We start from the raw sequence: 27,129 nt of genomic DNA, 5'->3' as shown, positions 1-27,129 counted from the left end.
GAAAACCATAGTCACTGAAAGGGAAGAAATCAATGGTTGAACTACAGCAGCAACACGTCACTTTTTACCTGTTCCCCATATGCTCAAAAGACACACCTGGGGTTGTAAGAGCTCAAGAGTGCAGAGAGAGAGAGAGAGGCTATTTTGATATTCAGTGGGCAGCATACCTTCCAGGGTGATGGCCACATCTACCACATACAAACAAAAAGGTGACCTACTCAGGTAAAACTTAAGGGATTGTAAGACTCGTGTGTGTGTGTGTGTGTGTGTGTGTGTGTTGATAACTGCAAAAACTACACCATAAAATGCCATAACTAGGGCACTGGGTAGAACGCACTTTAAAAGTGATTTTAATGTCCTCCCCCCTCAAGAACACTGCACCCCCAAGGCCTACTTGGGGAAGGAGAATGCTGGGGAGTTTCTAAGCCCATCTCTGAGCTTAGAAAGCCCACCCCTAAGGGCTGCAGAATGATCAAAACTTCTTTCTCAAGAACGTTAGCTGAATACTTCTTGCTATTCATCCTATTGCTTTGAGGAAATAAGAGCTCATCTCACAATGACGTAGGGAATTCCTAATGCAGACACATGCCCTGTTGACCAGGTCACGAGCTCTAGTGTAAATGCTTTGTTACCTACATTTTGACCTAATAACAATCCCTTGAAATGACCAAAAGAGTCTTGGTCACCTGTTACCTGCCTTGTACAAAGAGCAAAAGACAAGCACCGATCCCGTAAGCTAACAGATGAAAAGCCTGGAGGAAAGGGGGATCAGGTGCTCGTGACCTCCCCACCCTGTGCTCCAGAACTCACTTGCTAATCTGTTACTGAAAGGCTGCCAGCCAAAAGAGTATCTTTCACTTTAGGAATGTTATTTCAACAATGCATCCATTTTCTCCAAATTCCAATGGAGTGAAAAAAATCTGGATGCTCCATAACATTTCTTGTAAAAGAATGTTATCAGTAACACTGTACTTTCTAACCAATGTTTTAAAAACTAAGTATCTTTTTCGTTTCTCTTTGGGTAACTTTCTGGTATATGAAAGTATACCAGGTTAATAACTTTTTTAAAAAGTACTCAGTATACATGAGCACTTTATCAAATGTCCAGATGACAAGAAACTTGAAAATAACAAATATGCGAGGGAACAACTTGTCAGGTTGGAATAAAGGGTCCAATCAAACACGCAGAGAGGTCCACAACCACTTGTTTTCTTCATTTACCTCGTGACACAGGAGATGAAGCTCTGAGGATGGGATCAAGTATCTGCAGCACACAGTATCTCCTGGGGGCTCTGACAGGACAGCACCGCGATCCAAACACTGCAGGTCTCGTTCCCATGAACAGCTCTGCCCGCTCTGTGCCTGGCGACTCCAGGTATCAGGTGTGATCTGACAGACCCACGGCATCGGCGCCACCTGGCAACCTGTCAGAAAGACAGAGTCGCAGGCTGTCCTCAGACCTATTAAATCAGAATCTGCATTTTAACCAAATTCCCAGGTAATCTATGTGCACATGACAGTTTGAAAAGCATGGGATTAGGGAATTATGGTCAATTTGGAGGGAGGTTTCCACAGAGCTATTCCAGGGCCCTCCCTGCTCCTCATTTTTACTGATCACTCACATGAGGATACTGAAGAGCCCTCATCAAATCCCAAGTGACACTAATCGACAAGGAAACATTCAACTGCACAAGCCACCCCGTGGAAGAGAGCAGGCTTGACAGCAGGTCATATGAAAAAATACAAGCAACCAGGGACGTACTAAAGGGGGAAAAAAAAGCTCACTTGAATGAATTACTGCAAATCAGACCATTTCTAGAGACCTTGCTGCAAATCTGGCCACATTTTCTAATGGTGACTAACAACAAACTGTGGTCACAGACCATGGTGAGAAACTGGGAGGGAGACTCTGTCAAAAGGAATGGCTGACCCGGAGAACATGAAACCTGAAGAAGAGGTGACTAAGTGGGGACACCATGGTTGTATTCACATATTCACACATTGGAAGAACTGTCTCTAGACATTTCATTCTGCAGATGAGTCTTTGTGCCTCTGCTCTGTGCCAGGTGCTATGCCAGAGCAAAGGACACAGCGACTGGAAACCACAACTGATCTCTGATTTTCTCAAGTTTCCTGATGACTGGAAGAAACTCGTCTGTTGTTCCAGAAAGCGGAACTATGGCCGCTGGGAGGCAAGTGGAAGGGCAAGAAGAGCACATTACAAGGAAGCCCCTCTGGCCTGAAGCCTCCAGCTTTGTAAAGAAGTGAGCAGACAGAAGGGGCCAGGCTGCCTAGGTCTGAGCAGAGCGGTTTAGGGACGACCACCTCCCAGCAGCCCAGGGGACCACCAAGCCAATACGAATAGCCCAGGGTTGCAGGACAACGGGGCCAATATCGTTCATCAAAAACAAGGTCTGTTCAGAATTACACTACATTCGATTTAGCCAAGAACACATTTTTGAAAACTTAATCACATTAGGGTTTCAGCTAAGTTTCATGTGTAAACGTAAGTGACATTCAAGTTCTCTTTTAACAATAATTTTTAAAACCTGGGATTTAATAGAAATCAACATTTTAAGCACTAACTCTGCTTTAGTGACTCATTTTAATTATAATCTCGCTTCTTTCAGCAACCCCGAAAACTATTTTAATGTTCCTTGATATACCTTCAGAGATGCTCATTTTACCTCTGAGAAATTATCCTTAAAAAATAATTCCTGGAGCTTACATTCTAGTAGGGGAGACAGACATATCATTTAATAAATGCTACACTGAAGAAGTAAAAATAATAATAATAATAATTCCTTTCCCTTTGCGAGAAAGAACAAAAGAGTGAGGGGATGGTGAAACTAGATGTGAACAATGCTTACAAAGAAAAATAATAAACCGCTTAAATGTTCAACAAAACTGCCAGTCTTTTTCGTGTCATGCAGCAGAATAAAGAAATAATAATATCCAACAAGTAGGAGAACATTTAAGGTAAACCGATAAACTACTATAAATAATTATAGCAACATGGAAAAATACAATGACAAGAAAATAATATAAACTTGTACAATTCTAACCACGCAAAATTTAAGCATGCATGCAACAAAAACTAGAACAGAAAACTTTGGTGTTTATTTTCTAGCATGTTACAATTCCCCTCTTTCTCTATTTAAAATTTCTATTTCACTGTTGATGGCTCAATAAATACATTTACAATGAATGTATTAAAGATAATTTTAACTCCTAAGTATAATAATTTGTACATTAGCAAGAAGTGAAATAACAGGAAGCATAGCTTGATCTTAATGCTCAATTGGTTCTTTGTCTTTTATGGAGCAATTTAAGTTCATAAACAACCAAAAGTAAAAGGTAATGAGATTCATGTTCTGAAAAGTACTCAACATTTGTGGAAAGTAAAAAGGACTTTGTACAGCAGCCGCCCATGAACTTCGGGTAAAAGCAAAACTAAATTTCTGGATTCTATTTTGCTTTTCACCTTATTTGATCTCGCTTAACATCATTCATGCCAACTTGGTTTTTTTCCTCCTCTTTCCCCTTCTCTTCAAGTTCATAGACGTGAAGGGGGGGAAAAAAAACCCAGAAGCTCTTTTACAGTTGTCCCCTGTTCTCCCAGCGAGGCCGTGGACTGTGGCTTTTTGGAAGGGGCTCCTGAAGGTCAGGCGTGAGGGACATCTGGCTACCATTTGTCACCACAGGGGTCACCAGGACTGAAATGACTTAAAGGCAGGTGACTTGGGTCAAGTTTTCCACATCTATAACATGTAAACAATGCCACTTACCCCCAAAACACGACTGTGTCTTAAGCAAGTCCCTAGCACATGGTGATGCTCAAGAAATGCTTACCTCATCCTCTTGCTCTCCTTCTGCTACACACACACACACACACACACACACACACACACACACACACTTCTGCCCCTTATGAACTGCATGGTTCTTGTCTAATATCTTCCTATGGCTCCCCAGATGCACTCTCCACCCTTCTCTACCTTGCTCTCGGTCCCAGCGGGGGCCGATCTTTTCTGATCACATCCACAGGCCCCGTGCCTCTGACTTCTGACTGAGCTTGTCTAATACTGAGTCCCAGAAAGAGATTTGAGAAAGGAAATGGGGTGGAAGTTGGGGTGAGGGAAGTGGTGAGGTTAGGAAATTTATTTCACTTGTGTATGCCCCAACCAAAAGTTACCGCTCCTCTCCAGGTGGCCTCTTGTAAATGACAATCCCTTCTGGCTTCTAAGGACCACTTTATCCACTCGTCCCACTGGAGCTGGAGGTGGTATCAGCTCCACAATGACCATAACCTGGGGTTCTGGTTCTGTCGCTTCTGATTTCCTCTACAGCCCACCCACACCTCTTTTAGCTAACTCTCCTGGAATTATCCTAAATTGAGAAGGCCGACTTTTCCTGTTGGGACTCTGACTGATAAAGCCGCATCTATAGCATTCCAGAGCCACAGGGAGAATGGACAGCGCCAGGGTTCATCTCAGGCCGGGAGTGCCGGGAGGTGCACCCAGGCAGGACTGGATGATTCTACAACACCAGACTCAAAAGACCAGCTGTGTTCCCCCAACAGGCCTGAGGAAGGCCCATGACTGAACGCCACCTCCTCAGACCATAGGGGAATTAACAACCATTCCTAAACTCTTGGGGGAGAAGTTCCAGGCAGTCCCATATGTTAACTGCTCAGTCAGGCTCAGTTAACAAGTGCTACTTTTACCCCAAGTTAGTAATGGTGTCCAAGTCACCAGTCTCTTAGGGACGGGGGAGGGGAGACAGCAGACAGCTTCCCCAAGTTCCAACTTCCAACTGTGCCACAGGTTCAAGTGTGGAGTTGGGAAATAGGGCACAGGACTGCCTCTCCAACCCCTAAAGGGCTGTTTTAACCTCTGAAAGACTGGGGAAAGGACAAGGGCTAACCAACTGCCCTCTGCCCTCATGCCTTTCTCTCCCTTGCGACTCCCAGGAGACGAGGACACGGAGGCCCACAGAGGATAAGTGTGCATGTGAGGCAGAGCCAGGACCCAACAGAGGTGCCTGGCTACCAGCCCAGCTTCCACTGCAACGGCCATACTCTCTCCCATCGCTCTGTGCAAGCCAGCTGCCCAAATGCAAATCGAAGGTTCAGTCCTTAGCCTCCCATGATGGCATCAGACTTTTACTGGTTTAAGATAGACTTAATAGTGTATGCAGTGGCCCTAGCCGACTCAAGATGAAAGAACTCACAGGGACTTAATCTTTTTTTGTTGGGTCTGGAGACAGAGAACCAGGGACCTCCGTTCTGTCAGCACCCACCACGTGGAGAACACGCTTCCAGGCACCCTGGTAAGTTGCAAAAAATTATCCGATTCTTTCTTCTTTTAAATTTAAATGTTAATTTAAAAGACCAGACAGCTAAATAGGAGGCCCAAGTCAGCTCTGTGTGCCCAGGGGTTAGAGAAGCGATGTCGTGGTGCATTAGGAGCTCCAAGTCTGGGTCACACTGCCACATGGGAAACACGGCGCGAGCCCCGACCTTTCTAAGCCTCAGTTTCTTCGCGGTAGAGATGAGGTCAGTAACACACCTGCTATGGATGACATCTTCCTTACCAGGGTCACTGTGAGGACTGAACACATGGCACACGTAACGGTCCTTGGCACAGCGGCGGTGTGCTCTGAGGGCTCGGTCCAAGCCGGCGCTTATTACTGTCAGACTCAGTCAGTGCATAAGTCTGCTCTGGCCAGAAACCAAATTCCACAGCCTCACCGGCATTTTACCTGCACCTCAGGACTTCAATGCCTGTGTTTTCTTACAATATTATCGCATGTACGAAATGCTTTACCGTTAAGTAAGAGTACCGAGATAAAAATATTCCATTACATAGACGTTTTAGAACCTCCACTCAGAGTGGGTTCCATGCGGGTGGGTTTCAGCTGACAGTAAGTTCAACAAGAGACTGAGCCACCAGACAAAGCTAACAAAACCTCGGGATACAGAAGAAGGAGGTTACATCTGAGAAAGGCATGGAGGACACAAGGGAAGATGATAGCTGTCTTCAAGTACTTGAAAGGATGTGCACGTTGTATATGGTGGGAAAGATTCACTTAGTAAAGCCAAAGGATCAAAGGTCACAAGATATGGACCGCAGCTTCCTGTGAGGAAGAACGTTCTCGGGCTAACAAAGAGGTCCGCCTCCTAAGAAGGGGAGTTGGCACCTTACCAGTGGGCATACTGGAAGGCCCTACGTCATTTCCTGTCTGAGAGTCTACAATCCGAACGTCTTGCTTAGACACCAGAAATAAACATAAGTGGAATCAAGAGAGTGTGACTTGTGCGCACACACTTCTCACCCTGATAACAATAAACCCTTGAGGGAGTAAAATGGGGGCTCAAATTTAGTCTGCTATTACACATCCTTAGACAGTCTTGCTTCCTTTGATGTTTACAGTTAAAAATAAATAACAACAACCCCATAGTTTTTTCTTAAAAAATAATCAGCCCAACACTACATCAGAAAGGCACAAGTACAACCTGTAGCATCATTCTGATTAATGAAGCTAAGAGTTTTGTTATGTCAAAGGCATCTCTGCTTTGTGCTCTGTTAGACTCAGAAAACTAAACACTGGGGGTAAAAATCAAGAAAGATTCTAAAAACCGAGCCACTAGGAAGAAAGTGATTCAACATTTTATTTTCTTTGTTCCACCTGCCAAAAAAGATAAAGTGGGTTTGGAACTGAGAGAAAGACAAAAATAAACAATTCGAAAGAGTACAAAAAGACATTTAAAAGAGAAGCCTGCGAGTTTCCTGACACTAACTGCCCAGAACCTCACTGAAATCCCAGACGTGTGACATACATACCTAAGCATACACGGCACTGCCTCCACCCATCTCGTCTTTGTCATTCACACAGCGAGCGGGTTAGCAAGGGGGAAGGCTCTCCAGGCAGAAGCTCAGCGTTCCTTCAGCCTGTTGGCTGCCTTGGAGGGCGCTCGCAATCCAGCCCCGCAGAATGTTAGCGCTCGTCACCATGGGCGCAACTGTGCTGTCAGAGCCAGAGCTGTGGAACCACAAACATGAGGGCCATGTAACGTGTGGGGGGGGGCGGCGCGAGAGAGTGGAGAAGAACCGAGTCACTAGGCAGTGTGGGTCTTTGGAAGTTCTTCCAAAGCTATTCCTATTCTTAAATTCTCCAATTTTTCCTTTCAGAATATGGAGACAATTACTAATTCTTTTGAGTTAAATTAATTCCTTCTGTTCACAGAAGATATTATACCAGTATTCACAGCCCTCAGACTCAGTGAGAAATGAATGCTCTACTAAAGGACATACAATCAGGTGTAGATACCTTCATTATAAAGTGTGGCTTTCACCTGAACTAGAGAAAGCAATCTTTGTCCTAGATCACAAAGTATTTTGTGGTAATCCTATCCTTCAAGTACTATTAGACTGGGGAGGTAAATAAGTAAGCAGGGTGCTAAGTGCTATCATATCCTCTTTATGCTCCAGGAGAAATGGAAAAGGAGGAGAAGCGGCGCCTAACCTAGCCTGAAGGGTCAGGGAAGGCTTCCTGGAGGAGGGGGCACCTGAGATGAAGCTGGAAAGGCAAGTAGGCACTGGCCTGATGAAGAGGGGCGGGCTCTTTCTATTCCGAGAGGCACAAAGAACACCCAGGAGGACCAAGGTCAGAGCCTGGGGAATGCTATCATTTCAGGGCTGGCCTGAGGACTTGGGGACTACCAGGGGTCACTGAATGAGGGAGCAGAGACACAGAGGGCTAAGGAGGAGAGCATCTCAAGGCAGGAATGGCTCACAGTGTGCCTGGATGCCAGTCAAGCCAGGCGAGGGCCAAAGGCCTAGACTTGGCGAACCATGAAGGGCCTCGGGTGCCCTTTACCCGAGACATTTCAGGGAAGTGGCGGTGACAGAGGCCACAGCACAGAGGGTTGAGTTGAGGAGCTGAGGAAGTAGACAACTGTGGATAAGGCTACTTGCAGGAAGCTTGGCTGAGGACAGGGAGTGAGCTAACAGGAAATACAGGATCAAATTTTCTTCACCGGCCTGAACGTCTGCCCTGAGCTCCAGACTCACTTCTCTTGAATTCCTCCTTCTCTCTCACCCACTACACTCAGTATACACTGTGGCCCCCCCTCAACCCCTTCTCCACACAACAGCCAGAGTGGTCTTTTTAACAGATAAACTGGACCATCTTACCCCATCTTACTCAAAATGTACAACGGTTTTGCACTGCCCTTGGAGTAACAGCTTAACCGCCCGCCGCGGCCTGTTTGGTCCTGTGGGACCTGGCCCTGCTTCCTTCCCCAGACTCCTCTCTTGTACCTCTCCCTCCTGCTTGTCACGGACCAGCCTGCTCCGCTTTCAGTCCCCAAGCTCGTTAAGCATGTTTCTGCCTTAGGGTCTTTGCTCGGGCTGCTCCTTACACCTGAAATGCTCTCTTGCCCTCCCTCCTCCTATGGAAGCTACCAAAGGGTGAGTCACCTGTCAAAGAACAGTCACCACAGAGATCTCTGTCCCCCCCATGCTCAGGGGTTCACCTCAAACCTACTTCAGAGTTCAGGTTTCCAGCTCTCCAGGTGGGACAGCTCCTGGCTCTCACCACGAGGGCCTCTGACCTAGCAAGACTCAAGACCTAGCTCACTTCTCTGCTGCCTATTAGTTGTGCTGCTTTTATCAAGGCACCACCTCATCAGTTTTCTTATCTTGAAAAAGATAACCAGTGTCTGCCTCCCACAGTGATAAGAAGCTCATCTCAGAAGGTGTATAAACAGCCCAGTTCTCGCCCACCTATCTGCCCTGAGCCGGGGCTCTCTCCCACATTTGTAAACTTGCCTTCACTGGGAACCAGTCCTTCCCTTAGGCCCCTCGGCCCTTCCCAGCTCTGTCCATTAAGGCTGGAGAAGTGGCCTCTTCTGTTCTGTTCTAGGGCTGCGCAGGTCCTGCCTCACTCTTCTGAGCCCCCTCCACCATCCTGAGCACTCTAAACCCCAAACACCCCAAATGCATCTCCCACCCAGTGAACGCCTCCTCTCAACCATCACACCTTTCACCTTAGTCATCAGCTCCCCTCCTAGGCCTGGTGCAGAAAAGCCTCCCAGGCAATCCTCTACTCCTTCTCTCCGCCACGCTGCTGGCCAGACACTGACACCCAGAGCAACCTCAGAAACCTCGGCTTGAAGATGACAAAGCACCCAGCAGCCTGGGCCCCCACCACTCCCACTGCTGACTGCATTTGAAATAAGCATGAAAACGCTACTGTTTTAAGCCACTAAGATTTCAGCAAGGTTTATCTGTTACAGAAGCTAGCATTTCTCTCAGTAATACAGGCTCGATTTGGATCGTTGGAGAGAAAGGGGAAGGACTTCAGTGGTAAAGAAGAAAATTCACACAAACGCCGGCACTAGGATCACTCATGGCCTGATGACACCAGCTCCATTTATATGCACTATCCTCTTCAAAGTACTTAAAAAAGCACTTTATCATCTAACACAACCATCATCATCATCATTCTGTTGTTGCTAGTGTTGTAATTACCAGTTTACAAATGAAGAAACGGACTTAGAGAAGTTAAGGTACGTGCAAGGTCCCACAGCCAGTAAACGGAGGAGCCTAGCCTGGACCACAGGACCCCTGACTCAGAGCCCAGGGGCATTTTCACATCCGGTCTCTCAAAGCCATGTTCTAGTGCTACAGCAGAGCTACTCTCGGCTGAAGTACAAGGGTGCTGGGATGAAACAGAAAAGCTAGGCAGACTGACAGAACTGGTTACAGGCAGGTTGTGGAGGGCTTTATAAACATCAGACCGTGGAGGGCAACTTTCATTCAATAGACAATGGGGAACAGTAACCAGCCTCCACTTTCATGCCTCACAGCAGTAATTTTATACCTTCCCCTCTGTCTGCAAAGACCAGACTGCTCCATCTCCCCTTGGCTAGCAGTTATTGCCAAAGCTTCCCTTCACAAAGAAAACAGAAGCTTTAATGAGGGCAAAACTTCCGGCGCCTGTCTCCTATAGACATATATGCATCCCCAAACAGCCCCCGCGCCCCACAGCACGTGAGAGGCAGCCCTCCTCTGGCAATGTTACTGCCCACCCTGTGCAAGCCCGTCCATCCACGGAGGAGAACATGATCAATCACTGTCCTCGCTCTCCCTTGAATCTCTGCCTTCTTCCTTTCTTCGGGCTCCATCTCTTCAGCCTCTGAACATGCTCGAGTCCCTTCAGCCCTAAAATCACCCCTCCCCAGGAAGCCCACCACGTCTTATCCTCATACTTCCTAACTGAGCTCCTTAAGAAACAACAGGAGCAAACACGCATCTCCATGGATTCTCCCTATTCCACTCTCTGTAATGTATTATGACACTAAAACTGTCACCTCTAATGATACTACGTAGGAGCTAAGTTCAATTGACATACATCCACATTTCTCTTTACTCTTTATGGCTGCACTCCCTCCTTCTTGAAATTCTCCCCTGCCTTGATGTCCACGCCCCCACTCTCCTGAGCCTCCCGTCTACTCCTTGGTTTCCTTTACTGGCCTCTCTTCCTCCACTTCTCCCCTAAATGTTGGTGTTTCTTGAGGTTCCATCTTGGTATTTCCTCTTACTTTACATATCTACTCTCTCTGAAATCATCCACAAACGTAGCTTCAACAGACAGCTGCACACTGGTGACCTGAAAACACATCCCCACCGTCCAGACCACTCGTGGGAACTCTCCATCCCCCAGTTACCGTGACCCGCCGGTGTCTCCATGTGGGTTCCACGGGCACCTCCAACTCTGCATGGCTGCAACCACACAGAGCATCCTGCTCACCCCGCTTGTTCCTCCTCTTCACTGCTAACGGCAGCATTTGGTGAGTACTACATCAGTCTGGATTCTCCAGAGAAACAGAACCAATAGAATGAACATGTGTACTGGTATGTATGTATGTATGTATGTATGTATACACACAAATTAAGAGACTTATTTTAAGCAATTGGCTCATGCAACTGCAGGGACTGACAAGTCTGAAATCTGTAGGGAAGACCAGCAAGCTGGAAATTCAGGGAAGAATTAATGCTGCAGTCTTGGGCTCATCCCCCCGCCCCCCACTCAAATGGGAACTCAGGAATCAGGGTCTGGCCCTCTCACCTCAATATCTTCAGCACTGTATCCAATGCCTGACACGCAGCAGAAGGTCAATAAATGCTGGCTAACTGCCAAGCAGATATAAAGTGAAATGCTGTTGAATGACAATGGGACAAAAGGATGTGAAAGGCACTGAATTGTGAGAAGAACCAGGAAACTTGAACAAGGGCTGCGCTATAAATCGACATTCTGTGGTGTTTGGTGGCCACAGCCACTACACTGTGATGGAATGAGGACCGTCACACACATAGGAGCATATCCATTCTAGCACTTTATTGGAATGTCTCAACAACGCTGTGAGGTTGGCATAAGAAAGAAAAGGCCACATTTTATGAGTAAATTGAGGGTCAGAAAGACCAAACCTTGTCCAGGTTTCTAGAGGAAATAGCTACAATGAAAGGTCTTAATTCCTCAGCAATATGCACGTTAGAGAGACCACAAAAACAACAGAAAGTCGGAACCAAAAAGGAACCATGAAATTCAAAGCTCCTTATGTACCTAAATCTGCAAAAACTACAGGTTATCTTCTAGTATTTACAAAGCATGCTTTTTATTGTGTTATAATTATGGCTCAGATCATGTTTTGTCTTACTGCATTCTAATTCCATTGTATGAATTAGATTATTAGCATTACCACATACCCAGTGTTGTAGTAATAAATTTCTGTTTATATAGTAAATACCTAGAAGCACTATTTTTTGAAATAATGCCAGTATGTATTAAATCTACAGTTCTTTAGGGATGACTAAGTTGCCTATATTAACCCCAGGCACCAAAATGTAGCTAGTTTCCTTATTTATTAATAAACATTACAACTAAATATTAATAATATTTAGTCCAAGTATTGTATTTGGTGACTCGGAAGCCACGGCTTACTGGACGCTCTCCATTAGCTATTCCTATTAAACAAGGCAGGAGCTGATCACCCACCTATATTTGCATATATAGTAACTTGACCTTTCAAAGCTCTTTTCTGTGTAGTGTTATTTAAGTATTATAAAAGTCTTATGAAACTTTTTTAAAGGTGTTTCATCCCACTTGACGGAAAACAGAGGCAAGTGGCTGAGGTCATGTAATTGATAAAAGGCAAAAGCAGAACTAGACACCAGGCCTTTTTGCCTAGGGCCCCGTTATTCTATAAATCTATCGTGGCTCCCTGGCCATGGAGCTACCAGACTGTACGTGGCACCGGGCCAGAGAGAGTCAGAAATGAGACGGTGCGTGTTCAAGAGACCCCCTAACCTGGCGGACTATTCCTTTCCTATCCAGGCCTCACCGTCACTTAGGGCTCCATCTGCCCCCAATTCCTAAAGTACATACCCACATCTTACTTGCTCCCACTGGTGTCTAGCATAGCACCTGACACTAGGGTTTCCAGGTGGGAATTCCCGCCCATTCTCAGGAATTTTCACTTTCCCGTTGCCAAATCCTGAGATATAAACTGTTTCCTGTTCTCCACGATGAATCGTTTCCACAAAGTGACGGCTGATGCTACCAACCACCTGGGTTCAATGAGCCGATTTTCCCAATTTCCCGACCAACTTTTCTCGGGATTCGGGAGCAGGAAAGCGAAAGATATTCCTGAGAACAGGCAGGAGTTCCCGCCTGGAAACCCTACGTGACACACAGTCGGCATATAATGTAAGTGCATTACTGGTGAGAAGCTGAATTCTTTTTATTAGAGCTGCTTTAGTCACCTCCATGGTTATATGAGGCATACAGCATTGCCAAATATCTTGGCTTTTAAATGCTATTGGCATTATCGGGAATAAACAAAAAAGGAAATACTATCTTTTCATAACTGCATGTGTTGGTTCCCAAGGAGATCAGAATTCTGAGCCAGGGCCCCATTTCAGCACAAAAGGTAGCAAGTGGTATGTTTTTCAGCTTCTTGGAAAATTAAGTGTTATTTTGATGGGGCCATTGGAAGACTGAAAATAGAGCCTTAACACGGGAAAGGAGAAACAGCAAGGTGGCAGGTATACAACCAGCATTTGCAAGGCTGGCCCAACGATGCAGCGATAACTAACCTACCACAGCGAGACTCGGGGTCGCTGGAGAAGTGAGGATACACCCGGAGGGCCACACGGCAGCGAGAGAGAAGCCACTCTGTGGCAGTGACACACAGCTCTGAGGTAGGAGAAGCCCAGAAACAAACATACAGAGGCTTCCGGCAGAAAGAGAAACCCTGGGCCGGGCTTTGCAGCCTTCCTGTAAAAATGGAAAACGCTCTTGCTTAGCTCGAGTAAGGGAGAAAGAACAGGAAGAGCCGGCCTCCTTCAGTGTATTACGGCCCCAGCCCACAGGACTCTCCTACCTTCACTGCCCACCATCCCTGAGACAGAGACTCAGAAATGAGACGGTGAGTGTTCAAGAGCCTCCTAACCGGGCAGAACATTCTTTTCCTATCAAAGGCCTCACCACAACACGTAGAACTCCATCTTTCCCCAATTCCTAAATCATATACCCACACCTATACCTTCCATTATCATTCTGATTTTCTGTCATCACCACAGCATTATATTTCCAATTCTCTTGGGATTTGAGACATTCACTATGATCCCGAGATGATTTTTAAGGGCTTCCATGAAAGCCCTTCTCCACCATACATTCCTAATACTTCATATGGTAATTACAGAGACAATCTATCCAAAACAATTGGGGAATGAGGCACGCTGGACAAGCGAGCCATTTAGATCACTCAAAGCTAATTCATTAAGCACCAAAAGACTTCTGTAGTCTTGCTAAAATAAATGCCTTAGCAAACAGAGAATACCAAATATAATGGTTCAAAATTCTACCCCCCTTTCAAGATGCAGTCTGATTACACACACTCCCTGAAAGCGTGCTCCAATGCCCTCTTGTCACTTCCACCCACCACCAGACGTAACCTCTCTGTTGTCTGTGATCCTACACTTTGATTCTACGCTGTTTCCCCGAAAATGAGACCTAGCCGTACCATCAGCTCTAATGCGTCTTTTGGAGCAAAAATTAATATAAGACCCGGTGTTATATTACATTACATTGTATTATATTATATCATATTATATTATGCCAGGTCTTATAGTAAAATAAGACCAAGTCTTATGTTAATTTTTGCTCCAAAAGGTGCATTAGAGCTGATGGTCCGGCTAGGTCTTATTTTCGGGGAAACACGGTACCTCCTTCGCAGCACAGAGCATAGTCTACTTGAGGTTAGAGATTTAAATACACCTAGTCTAACTTTTAAAGAAAATAAGTTCCTTGAGACCAGGGACCGGCTTTCTTAACCCCAAGGGGCCTAGTTCACAGCAGGCATACAAATACTTCACTAATGGAATACTCTTAGCGATTCAAGCATTAGAAAGAACACCGTTAACACAGCAAAGCCTTCGAGGGTTCCTGATCTCCGTAGGGTGAGAAAGTCTGATATTAGAGACCATGGTATTACCATTAAAATACTCGGGGGCCTCTGGCTCAGTATTTCTCAGCTTTAGAAGAAAATGTTTTACTAAGAGGGAAATATACTCTGAATTCCTATTTTCTTCTAAAATAGAAATACGTGTTAAAAATCTCAGCTTGCAAACTGAAAGTTCTGGTGGAGTTCATTGCTAAATTTCCACTGCCATTTTTTCTGTTAGGTTGGTACAAAAGTAATTGCGATTTAAAAGGGTGAAAAATAACTGTAAAAACCGCAATTACTTTTGCACCAACCTAATAGGTCTCAAGATGTGCGTTCATGTGGCTCCCTGCCATTCACCAAGGAGATGGGATAGCGCGTGGAGGGAAGTGGAAAGTGACAGGAATATAACCAAGATGTTATGCCATGTTTGGCACCCAGTTCACCAGCTTGAACGTCAGGCTTCTCAGGACCAGCAGTGCTAAAAGGAAATAAGAAATGGAGCACATGCTAAAGCAAATCAAGTTTTAGGCACAAGGTCCATAGCAACCACTTCTGCAACTTCCTTTTCCCAATGCTTTATTTAGTGTTTGGGTATGACAAGCCCGGTGGTAAGTATAGTTTAAACATTCGAAACACTGCCAGTCAAACTCAAAACCTCCTTCCTAGCAATAGGGGATTCTAAGCCAAGAAAGGCTAACTCCAAAGTTCCCCGCCTCCAGCAGCTATTCTTTTGCAGGATTCCTCTTCCTTGCCATGAAATGGAACAGAATTTTCTTGGTGAAAATAGGGGAATGAGATGGTGGGGCTACTGGTACCGTGATATTAAGTATATGATCATGTACACTGTCCCATGGGATAATAACTGCTCTTGTCTTTGGCTTGTCATTGAGTAAATTTTTTTTTAAATGAAGAGAGTCACAAAGTTTATTTGAAAATCTGTAATTATAATGGGACATTCTTACGTATTTTCTCAGGAAATGAAAAACAATATTTGTTGGCAAACAAAAGCTTAGAAAACAGTATTTTTGCGAAACACCTACAGAAGTGTACATTTGACCAAAAAAATCCCGCATACTTTTAATCACAATCAAATATCACTGAAAACATACCGAGGGATGACATTCAGCTACAAGTAACGGGACATCCAGAGTCTTCCTGACAGGAGGCAGGGCTGGTCGAGGCAGCCACTGCACATGCAGCCGACAGCCCCCCTACATTCCCCCCCACCCCACCGTTTTCCTTGTTGAGTGCAGCACTGTGGGGGCCATGGTGAATCAAGAAAGCATCCTCACTAGCACTGTTAGTGCATAAAGGGGTTTCCTATACGAATTAGACCTTACATGCATATCACCTAGAAAAGAGGGGAATCTGACAGAGGCATAAGAGTCTGAACAAGCTTCAGAGGGCTTACAGAAAAATACAAACTCTGATGGATCTTTGATGTGGAACTTGCGAAGAAATCAGTGCAAAGCTACACCTCTCAGACAATAAATACCAGACAGTTGGTAGTGGTTTTAGGGTGGTCTTGATTGGAAGGTCAAAGAATCCAGATTATGGGTTGGAAGATGGTGTTCCCCTGGCTACTATGTGTCTGTGTGTCTGTCTGAATGGTGGCTTCAAAATCTGACTAATGCCTTTTTAATTTTTACCTTCTAAAATCTCATGCAAGTGTGGCTATTAATGAATTCTAACATGGAACTATAAAGAAGGCGGATTTTAGAAAATCAAGTTCCTAACATTACCGATGGGGGAGAATATCTCCAACTCTAGATTTTGTTGCCCTCATCTTAAACCAAAATCTATCCACCAAGTGCTAGTCAGCAGGAAGGACAAAAAGCAAAGGGCCAAATATGAAAATAATAATTTACATGAAATGATATTCTTTCATAAACTTGCCATACATAAAACTTATTCCAACTATTTGTCTGGAAAATAGAAAAAGACCCTTATACCCTTTACCCCCACAAAGGAGCTTTGTCAGAGCGAAAGACAGAACATATATAATGGACCAGGGATATAAAAGACTGCCACAAGGTCACTAGAAAAATCCAAACACCAAACTATCCTTTTCCAATGGCCCCTTAACACAGAACAAATACAAGTTTTAAAGAGATATTTAACTTAACTGCACATAAAAATACACTTCAATTCACCCATGGATCTAACAGGCTTCAAAATGGGGAAAAATATTAAACGTTTTAAGGAAAAGACACTGCCTATTAATCTTATGTACTATTGTTGAAAGACAACTCTCAGAATTCTCCCATGAATACTCACTTCTGAAAGTAATTAGTAGAAACCCGCAGTCCAATGATGTACTATAAACAGAACTTCAATAAATACAATATATTTACAACATGAAGAAGAACTCTTTTGTGCTGAAAGTTTTCTGGCACAATATACATGGATTAATGTCTATTAAGTTTTCTCACATTACTTATATTTCCATTTAATTTCCATTAGGAGTCTTCACATGAAATGGTGTGTGGGCCAATTCAAGTCTTTCCCATGCTGTTTATATTTGAAAAGTTTTATCCAGTGAGTCCTTTCATGTGTTGAAAAGGAACCAGAATTATCTGAAGCTTTTCCCAAATTCTGCAATTTTATATGGTTTCTCTGCAGTGGGCAATGTCGTATGTCTTCGAAAAGTTGTGTGATAAATGAAGGCTTTCCCACATGCCTTACAGTTACAGGGTTTCTCTCCAATGAGTTCTCTCACGTGTTTGTAAGAAACGAGGATCTCTCCAGGCTTCCCTACACTGTTTACAGTTTCTCTCTAGTGAGATTCCTTGCATGTTTTTGAAGATGAGTGAGACAACTAAATGCTTCACTACATTGTTTACATACATGTGATTTTTCTCCGGTCTGAATTATTTTGTGTTATTAAGGAACTGTGATCTCTCTATGTAGGCTTTTCCACATTCCTTACGTTCAGGGTTTCTCTCCAGGGTGAGTGCTTTCGTGTCTTTGTAAGGCACTGTAATGTCTGCAGGCTAACCCACACTCCTCACATTCATAGGGTTTCCCCATAGGATTTCTTTCACGTGTTTGAATACTTGGGTAACATCTTTCCCACATTCATTACATTCAAAGGCCTTCTCTCCAGCAAATTTTCTTTCATGTCTTCAAAACTTTGGTACCATGTGAAGGCTCTTCCACATTCTTTACATGCACAGGGCTTCTCTCCGGTGTGAACTCTTTCACGTTTGGGAACCTAGATGAGAACTGCATGCTTTACCATGCGGCTTATGTTCGCAGGGTTTCTCACCTGTGGGAGTCGTCTAGTGTGTTTGTAAGGCACTCTAATCCATTAGGCTTTACCACATCACATACCACATACATACCACATAATATATGTATGTTTCCATACATTAGGTTTCTCTGCAATGTGAGTTCTTTTATGTTCTCAAAAAGATCTAAGACAAGTGAAGGCTTTACATTTTCTACATGCATAGGGTTTCTCTCCTGTGTGAGTCCTTTCATGTGTTTGAAAAGTTTGATATCTATAGGCTTTGCCACATTGTTTACATTGATAGAGCTTCTCTCCATTGTGGGCTCTTTCATGTATATAAAGTGAAATTGAAGAACTGAATGTTTCCCCACATTCCCTACTTTATAGGTTTTCTGTCCATTGTAATTTCTTTTATGTTTTTCAAAACACTGGAGATCACAGAAGGCTCTCCCACACTCATTACATTTGTCTGGCTTCGCTCCATAATTCGGATACTCATACGGCTTGTGTCCAGTTTGGTATCTGATATGCATATCTTGGGATGAATGATGCAGAAAGATTTTTCCATACACACTGTATTCCCATGGTTTTACTCCAGGAAGTTTTCTTGTTCAGATTAAGATGTGAAACAAGGCCGAAGTTTTCTTCATCTTGACTCCCCTCTTTTCCACCACACACTCTCTCTACCATATAACTTCATTTCTAGATTTTCTGGGTTCCTATGTAGATCACGGCGAGAGGCGACGACACAGCCACCAGGGCTGTGAAGGACAGGCAACACCCGATCCTGAGCTCGGTTGGAGAGAGAAGGGAGTAAATGGTTTTTTAAATCCAGTATCTTCAGAGACAGAATTGTGTCACATAAGTTAATTTTAGGGATAACCGAAGCACTAAAACATGCAAGCTTATGAAGGAAAGCTTTCTAAATTGCATTACTTCCTTCTTAGCCTTTCTGAACTAACTAAACCATAATTTGACCTATTCCTGTTGAACAAGATAATTATGATTAATTACTGTATTCAGAGACCACTGAGGCTAACAAGACTGTTTCCTCTACAATGAATGTCCCCCAACTGCCATCCTTTGAATTATTTTGTATAGCATTTCTGCCTCTGTCATTACCAGCTGTCTCTTCTTGTTTTTGTCAATATATTTGCCTCTAATAGAGGCTCCCTTAATTCTGATGTCGGACAGACCTGGAAAAGCAATCTATTAAAGGGCATGGGCAAAGGCTCATTCCCACCAGTCTCACCTTCAGACACAGGCAGTTGACTTCCAGACCATGTTTTAATCCACTACAGTTGCATTTTCCAAAACTCCCTAATCTGAGGCTCCTGCCGGCTGACCATAACACCTCTTCTTATTGCTGGTACTTCATTTATTGAAGACCTAGCACACCTTCCTTCTCGCCACCCCAAATGTCCTGCCATCTTTCTGATGCCTTCTCTGATCGACCATATAGATGGCCCAAAGAACTCTCCAGCCTCTCCGTTACTTGACCTTGACTTCACTCCTTTCCACTGAATGCATTCACTTCAGCCATTCAGGAGGCAAAACCCAGGAGCAGGACACGTCCAATCAATAATTAGTTGCTCCAACTCTGACATCTTCCACTCACATGTCCCTCCCTAACCACACCCTCCTATTATTACTCCATCAACCCAACACACCCATTCTTGATTTCATCCACACGTCTGGTCCTTCTCTCTTCCCACTCAGCCTAGACACCTTTACCTACCATGTCGTCACTGTCTGGTCAATACCTCAGCTCCTCGGTCCCACTGGCCTTCTGCTGCCTCTCCCCATAAACTCCAACCCTGGCTCAGTCCAACTATATGCCTTCTTTGCTCCTAAAACCAAGCAGATGATTGCTACTGGTATCTCAATCAAGCCATGGTCTTCTCCCTCAACAAGGCCCTTCCTACTGCCTGGAGATCATGGACGTTGCCCGACGGTCACTCGTCCTCTTCCTGCTCTCAAGTGTATGTCAAATCTCCTTGTTTTAGCTCTAACTTCTTCCCACTTTTAGCAGACAACCTCACTCTCTATTTCACAGAGATGATGGAAGCCACCAGACTGGTCCTTGCTTATAAGCCATTCCACCAGAAAAAGCAACTGTGCCCAGACATTTATCATAAGACCAAGCCCTCTGCACTTGTACTACGAGGTCTACTGTTCGCTCAGTTATTTGAAGTAAGCTCCCCAGTGACAATCTACTGAAGTAAGCAATAATGGTGGTGAGCACCTTTTTGGTGAAAAGTATAAAAATAGCCAAACTTTCAAAAGATCTCTCCACCCTGAGAATCTTTAAGATGAGACAGAGTTTTAAAAAGAAGAAAGGTGTCTTACCTCCAAGCATTTAACAAGCTTACATCTAAACATAAAGCTGCCATACATACATCAATAGATTATAAATTCCAAGCCAAATAGTGAATTCCCAGATGATTTTTATAAATTCAAAAGCAAAGTCAGTGAAGCAGTACTGTTATGCTATCTTTCACTCTTACCCGAACTCATTTATTGGTGGGTCTACAAGTCTTTTCCTGAGGGATTTGTTTTCTTCCTTATAATACTAATAGCTAACATGGATTTTTTTTGGTGTATAATTATGTTCCTCACAATGACCCTGTGAGATAAGAACTATTCATTTTCTCCATTTACAGCTGAAAAAATGAACTTAGACATGTTAAATAATTTGTCCAAGGGCTTGTAGCTAAAAAGTGACAAAAGTAAAAGCAAAACCAAAGCCTGAACACAACCTAATCTGTGTGCTTTGCACACTGGTTATGATCAGAAACTTCCCTGGAAATGCAAAATCTTAACCCAAGCATTCTTAGTTTTTATACTCCGATATATGTTTAGAAACACAAACATGAGGAATTATCAAATAATAATATTACTGCATATTTCACATTCATTCCTACGTTCGTATCAGAAGACAGTAATGAGTAAAAGGAACGTTTCTACACTCAGATCAAATCTCAGCTCCACCACTTTCTTAGCTGTGAAACCTTAAAAATTGCTTAACTTCTCTAAGTGCAATTTTCCCAACTAAAAGTAGAAATGATCATGTAATAACCATCGCCACCTTATTAAGGGTTCTCCCAGGTATTCAGAGATAATGCGTGAATGCACTTAGCAATGGACCTGGCACAAAGTCAGTCTCGAAAAAAAAATTAGCTGTTACAACAATGATTATCCAAAGCACAGCGAAGCCCTGTACCTACTGGACTGTAGGCAGAGCACCGGGTGCCAGGACTGTCCCATCAACAGGACAAGGCCGGCCCTGCCCCCACAGGTCTTGCAGTCTGCTGGGGGAGTAGACATTACAGAAGGAAGCTAACATAAATGAAACACTTGGAATGTTGGTGAAACGCTAAGCAACATTGGGGAGGGGACATTGGGGAGGAAGCTACTGTGGATGGGTGATCAGGGAGGGCCCCTCTGAGGAGCGACATTTTAGCTGAGACCAGATGTTTGAGAAGGATCTTCCTATGAGGAGGGTAAGCGTGAGGGGCAGGCAGAGGGATGGGTCCCTACAGAGGAGAAGAACTTGGCGGTGCTCCAACCTGACAGAAGCATGGTGAGCAAGGAGCGGAGGTTGGAGAGGGAGGCAGAGGCTGGACACCTCAGAATAAGAAGTGGGTGTGGGGCTAAGTGCAGTGGGAAGACACCAGCAGGGAGGTGGTGTGTTCTGGCTTACGTTTTTGGTAGGGTCACTTTGGTTACAGGGGGGAGAATAGGTCAGAAGAAGGCAAGAGTGAAAGCTGGGAGACTAGGTCACCGGTAAGGTCAGTCATCTAGCCGAGAGAGGATGGTGGTTAGATTAGGAGGGAGGAGGAAATAGAGGATTTGTGGGATTCTGGAGGCTAGGCTTGGATGTGGGGTGAGGAATCAGGAAGAATCAGAGACGACTTTCAGGCATCTGCCCTGAACAGTGAGTGGACGGTAATGACGAAAGGGGGGGGGGCCAAGGGGAGGCAGGCAGGGGGAATACAAATCTGGAAGTTTAAAAAGAAGACTGAGAGACCCATCTTGGACCTGTGACGTTTGAGATCCCTGTGAGGCAGCAAGTAGAGATAACAGGAAGGAGGCAGCTGGGAATGCAAGTCTGGAACCAGAGAAAGGGCCAGGTGGGCGGTGTAGCTGAGGGCGTCATCTGCATCCAGAGGGTATTAAACTCCTGGGAATAGATGAGATCACTTAGGGAGAGAATATGATGAGAGAAGGGAGGTAATGGAGTGAGAAAAGAGAAGAAACAATAAGAAATCAGGTTGGTAACCTAAAACTGAACAGGGTCATGGAGCTCATAAAAAAAACACTGCCTCAAATATGTGCTCAAGAAATGCCTGTAGAAAAATTAAAAATAAATCCTTAACACATTCTCTTTAGGCCTTTAAAAGAACAAAAGTTTCATCAGGATTCCCCCCCCAAGTTCTGTATATTTGGGGCATGAGAAAATTTTTTGAAATCGTGTTTGGATCGTGTTCAGAGGGATTTTCTTCCTTAAGAGCAAAAGCAAGGATATTTTTTTAAAAACTCACAAAAATTAAAAGTAGTCTACTTGAAATTCAAGCTTTTAGAAAACTTACTCTCATAGTGTCCTGCCTGTAAACATTCAACCTTAAGATACAATTTTCCCCATCTTTATAATGAAAATGCAACTATGTTTTATTACAGATGTCATTTCATCCTGAAAGATGAAACTGGTACCTTCAAACAGTTCAAGAGTCACATGAGAGATGTAAAATGCTCAAAAGATCAAGGATTTATTTTAAAATGTTAAAAACAAAAACAAAACACTTAAGTATACCTGCTAGGCCATCCAAAAACTGATAAGCAAGGAGTTGAAAAGGATAGAATTGCCAGGAAAATAAGTAAACATAACAGCTACTCCTCAAATGAAAACACATTAAAGCTGTAATTATATCTCTAGGTATCTGTTGACACAAAAAACTCACTATGCTCTTGAAGCTTAAACTATCACTGAGAACTACCAAATTGAAATCACAGCTGTAAACATAACTGGGATACTTTATATGTTTCAAAGATTTCCAATGTGACACTAGGGAATATGCATAAGAAGGAAAGTCAGTAACATTTGCCAAAAATGTTCCTTCCCTCAATTGTGAAGTTAAATCAAGACTGTAGTTCTTTTTAGGATCATAAGACTCACTTTGTAAAATTCTTCTCAGATATGTACAGGAGAGGGCTGTCCTGACTTTTAAGGGACTGTCACCCCGTTTCATGGTACTCGCCTATCTAAAATACCACGAGGCCACCAGGAAGGTCACATGAATGGATGGATGGATAATGAGCATTCATTCATTCGTCCATTTAACCAATATTGATTAAGCACCCATACATGTGTCAGGTGCTTCTCTGGGCCCTGAGGTTATTACATCAGTGAAAAAGTCTCACACTTCTGGGTTAATGGGGCAGGAGCGGGGGAGAGACAATAAGCCAACCAATAAATAAGTCTGTATTTACCAAGTTGTGGTAAGTGCTATGAAGACAAGTAAGCTGGGTGAGGAGGACAGGGGGAATGGAGTGTATTTTACACAGAGTGGTCAGGAAAAGCCTGATAAGGTTATGTCTGAGCAGAGACCTGAGGCCAGAACCCTGATATCCAGGGAACAGAGTGCCAGGCAAAGGCAAAGGCACTGAGGCTAGCAGATGCGTGAAGTTTGTAGGGCACAGCGAAGAGCTCCACCCAGCACAGCTGGGGGTGAGGAGAAGGAGCTAGTCTCGCAGGCCATGGCAGGGACTTCAGATTTTACTTTAAAACAAGAAGATATTGGAGCGCTCTAAGCAGGGGATCTAACTTACTTTTTAAAAAGATCACAAAGGGAACACAAGTTCCTACTCGTAAAAATAAAACAAATATATCTCTCATAATCTATTTATACGTGAAAAAATACAATTAAACAATCTTATGCTATGGTAGCATTTTTGTAGGAAACAATACTTCTGTACATGGGAACAGAAGACTAAAAAGATAAATACCAAACTGGTCTACTACAGTTTGTGGGATTGTGGGGTTTTTTTCTTAGGCTTTTCTTTGTTTTTCTAGTTTTCTGCCTTAAACATGAATTACTTTTGTAATTTTTTAATGTTATCTTAAAGGAAAAAAAAGAAAAAACACACAACATTCCCACCATGAGACTGCCTTAGTCTGAAATCTTACTTACGAAAAAGAAAACAAAACAAAACATGAAACAGGGGAAACATTTTTCTCCAAAAATTACCCCGCTGCCCCTGCAATGTTTGCCTGTTGGGAAGCACGGCACAAATCAAGCGCTGTTCAAGGTATCAAGGTCAAAACACCAACTTGGTTAATATGTTTATCATTACATAGTAGCTCTGTCCTCTAAAGCAAGTTTGATACCATCTTTCCAAGGCAGCAATAGAAGGCCCTTTTCATTAATTTCCTAAGACTCTTGGATACTACCTTGCTGCTTCTGGATTTTTCCACCGTATGTCTCTTAGAAACAAAGTAAGCCCGAATAAATTGTTCCAGCTAATGAAGTGTGCTTTGGGCTCTTTCCCCGTGGTTCAGAATTACCCGACAAAAATTGTGTTAGGGCGCATTTTCTCTTAGTTTTGAAATACTGCAATACTAAGTTACTACAAGTAACGAGCACCAAGAGAACAACATTTTTAAAAAAATGTGTAAAATGGGAACTACTGTAATCCTGTTCTAAATTGAGGGGGTGTGGAGGTCTCGTGAATAAACACACTGTGTGTTCCCGTAACACAGATGCGAACAGCAAGGGGCATACCTCCCCTCCCCATCCCAGAACCGTTTCGCACAGGGCACAGGCTCAGGGCAATCTCTGCTCGGAAATGCAAAACCGCGCCACGCAAAACGCCTCCAAGTCTCAAATCCTTTCTACCCCGAGTACTTCCAACAGGCTTCCCGGAATGCAAAATCCCAAACTGGGGAGGTCTGACAAGCCCCCCACTCCGCTCACACGCCGCCCGCGGCAGCCGGGGACGCAGCGCCCGGGGCTACTGTGCTCGCGCGGGCAGGAGGGGTCCCGGGACGCAGGAGCGTCCGGCACCCCGGCGGGTCGGGTCCGGCTTCAGCCGCCTCGCCGCTCGGGCGGCCGCCCCGCAGAGCACGCGCAGGACCGCGCCGGCCCGCGGACTGAGCGCCAGCGGCCCCGGCCGCCCGGCCCCTCCCCCCGCGTCAGTCGGCCCGGCCTCCGCGCGCCCCTCCAGGCTCCCGGGCGCTCACGCCGCGCTTCCCGGCCGGCCGACCCCAGGACGCGCACGCTCCCGCGGTCGGGCGGGCGTCTGCGGACCCCCACGGCCCCTCCACAACCCCCGCGGTGCGCTTCTCGCAGCTGGGTGGCCCCGGGAGGGCTACGCGGACCCCCGCGCTCCGCGGCACCACACGCCCCCAGGCCGCCCGCGCCCCGAGCTGGGGGCGGGGGTGATGACAGACGGGCGGAAGGCGGGGCCTCGGGGGGAAGGGGCGGGGCCTGCCGGCAGGGGGGTGCTGGCGGCTGACAGAGAGACCCGGGGCAGCGGGCGGGAGGGGCTGCGCGCCCCGCGGGCGGCCCGGGGGTCGGGCGCGGCGGGACGCGGCTCGCGCTCACACGGGGGGCTGCCAGGCAGAGACACACACCGACGCGGGGCTGACAGCGGCGGGGGCCCACGGGGCTGACGGGCCGCGGCGGGCGCTCACCTGGCAGCTGCAGCGGCGGCGGCCCCAGTAGCTGGGCCGCTCTCCCCGCGCTCCGAGCCTCCCTCCCGGCGGGGGGCCGGCCGGCCGGCGCAGGCCCCGCTGAGGCGGCGGCGGCGGCGGCGACGCCGGAGCCGCGGACTGCTGAGCGGCGGGGACGCAGCTGCACCAACCGACTCCGGGCCGCTCCGCTCGGCTCGGCTCGGCGGCGCTCGGCAGCGCTCGGCTCCGCTCGGCCCCGTTCGGCTCGGCTGGGGCGTGGCCCGGGGCCCCCCGCCCAAGTGGCCTCTGGCGCCCGGGGGGCGGGGCTTTCGCGCGGGCGCGAGCCCCCTGACGTCGCGGAGAGCGGACCTCGTCCCGGGCGCATGCGCGGGCGCCGGTCAGGCTTTTACCCACGTGGAGCCTGAAGGGGGTGGGGGAGAAGGGGACAGGGGCGGATGCGGGGGCCCCGGAGGTTCCCGGCTTTTGGACTCCATATCCTGGTCGTCCTAGAGGACCACCTAAGGAAGGCCACGCCAGGCTACGCTTTCAAAAGGATGTAGGCAGGACAGGGACCAGGGGCCCGAGGCCACCCCCTCGCACCCCCTACCCCAGGCTAGTGTGTCCCAGGAGGCATCACCTGGGAGGCAGCCTTTCTGTTATCCCACCAGCGCTTCCCTGCAGGTGTGAAGCTTTCCTATTTCCCAACAACTTAACAACAACTTCTGACAACTGCTTTCCTAACATTAAATCTTCAGGTATTTGAGAACTTGAAAGTATCACTTAGCCCTCTCAGGTCCAATAAATAATGCTGTGCTTTCTCCACGGGCTCTATCTGGAACCTGTAACACCTGGGCTGGGAGCGGGCCCTTTTCTGAGTGTGTCATCCGTTCCAGGCACCGTTTTCGTTATGGAGCCCAAACCTACAGCAAATACGCTCAGTGGTCCCCACGTTTAGAATTCAGTGATTACTCAACAGCAAGACCTCTGCAGTCTGACATAACTGCGTTGGAATCCCAGATCTGCCTTATACTGGCAGATTAACAATTGGCCGAGTGACTTTGTACATGCTACTTAATCTCTCATCCATAAAAGGGCTATGAAAATATTAGTAACCAAGGCAATAGGAATGATTGAAAGGATTCGATGACAGCACACATGAAGTTGTCTGCACGGTGCCTGCTGTTCAATAAGCAAGGCTGACTTTAACTTCGGGTTGCCTGTAACCTTCAGATCCTGAAAACCAGTGAACATGTGTATATACGCGTACATAAGTACTGAGCAATATGTCAAACTTCACATGTCCAAAGCCAAACTGGAATTGCCCCTCGGCTTGCTCCTCTCCCGCCTTCCGCACCTCAGTTAATGTCTATTCCATCCTTCTGGTGGCTCAGGACAAACCACTGGAATCATCCTTGATCCCTCTCTTCCTGTCATATCCCACATGCAATCTAGCAGCAAAGATTGTCAGCTCTGCCTTTACAGTAGCCTCATTTGAGCCCTCATCTTCTCTTTCCTAGAATATTGCAATGACCTGCTACCTCTGCTCCCTGAATCCATTTTGCTCTCACAGAGCTTGTTCTCAAGCCGCCTAAGTCAAAACATATTTCTTCTCTAAAGCCTTCAGTGGCTTCCCACCTCACTCACAGCAAAAACCAAAGGCTTTTTTTTCAAGGGCCTCCAAGGTTCTATATCATCTGCACCCCTCCTTTC

At 45.7% G+C, this 27,129-nt stretch overlaps 1 protein-coding gene across 2 annotated transcripts in view; it reads right to left on the bottom strand.

Annotated features, from left to right (window-relative positions):
• The window catches only part of ZHX3 (zinc fingers and homeoboxes 3), a 138,006-nt gene that overhangs the window by 91,319 nt on the left and 19,558 nt on the right, over positions 1 to 27,129 (bottom strand). Inside the window, exon 4 of one of the 2 annotated variants that reach the window (XM_081033682.1) lies at positions 1,222 to 1,424. The gene's annotated coding sequence lies outside the window, so the exon portion shown is untranslated. Of the gene's footprint in view, positions 1 to 1,221; positions 1,425 to 25,440; positions 25,524 to 27,129 lie in introns of those variants that run through there. The other variant, XM_081033683.1, reaches the window with a different exon arrangement.

This window comes from Rhinolophus hipposideros (genome assembly GCF_964194185.1).
Source record: "Rhinolophus hipposideros genome assembly, chromosome: 22".
Lineage (NCBI taxonomy): Eukaryota > Metazoa > Chordata > Mammalia > Chiroptera > Rhinolophidae > Rhinolophus > Rhinolophus hipposideros.
Note: the sequence above shows the minus strand (reverse complement) of the source record. Positions and strands in the feature narration are given on the sequence as shown.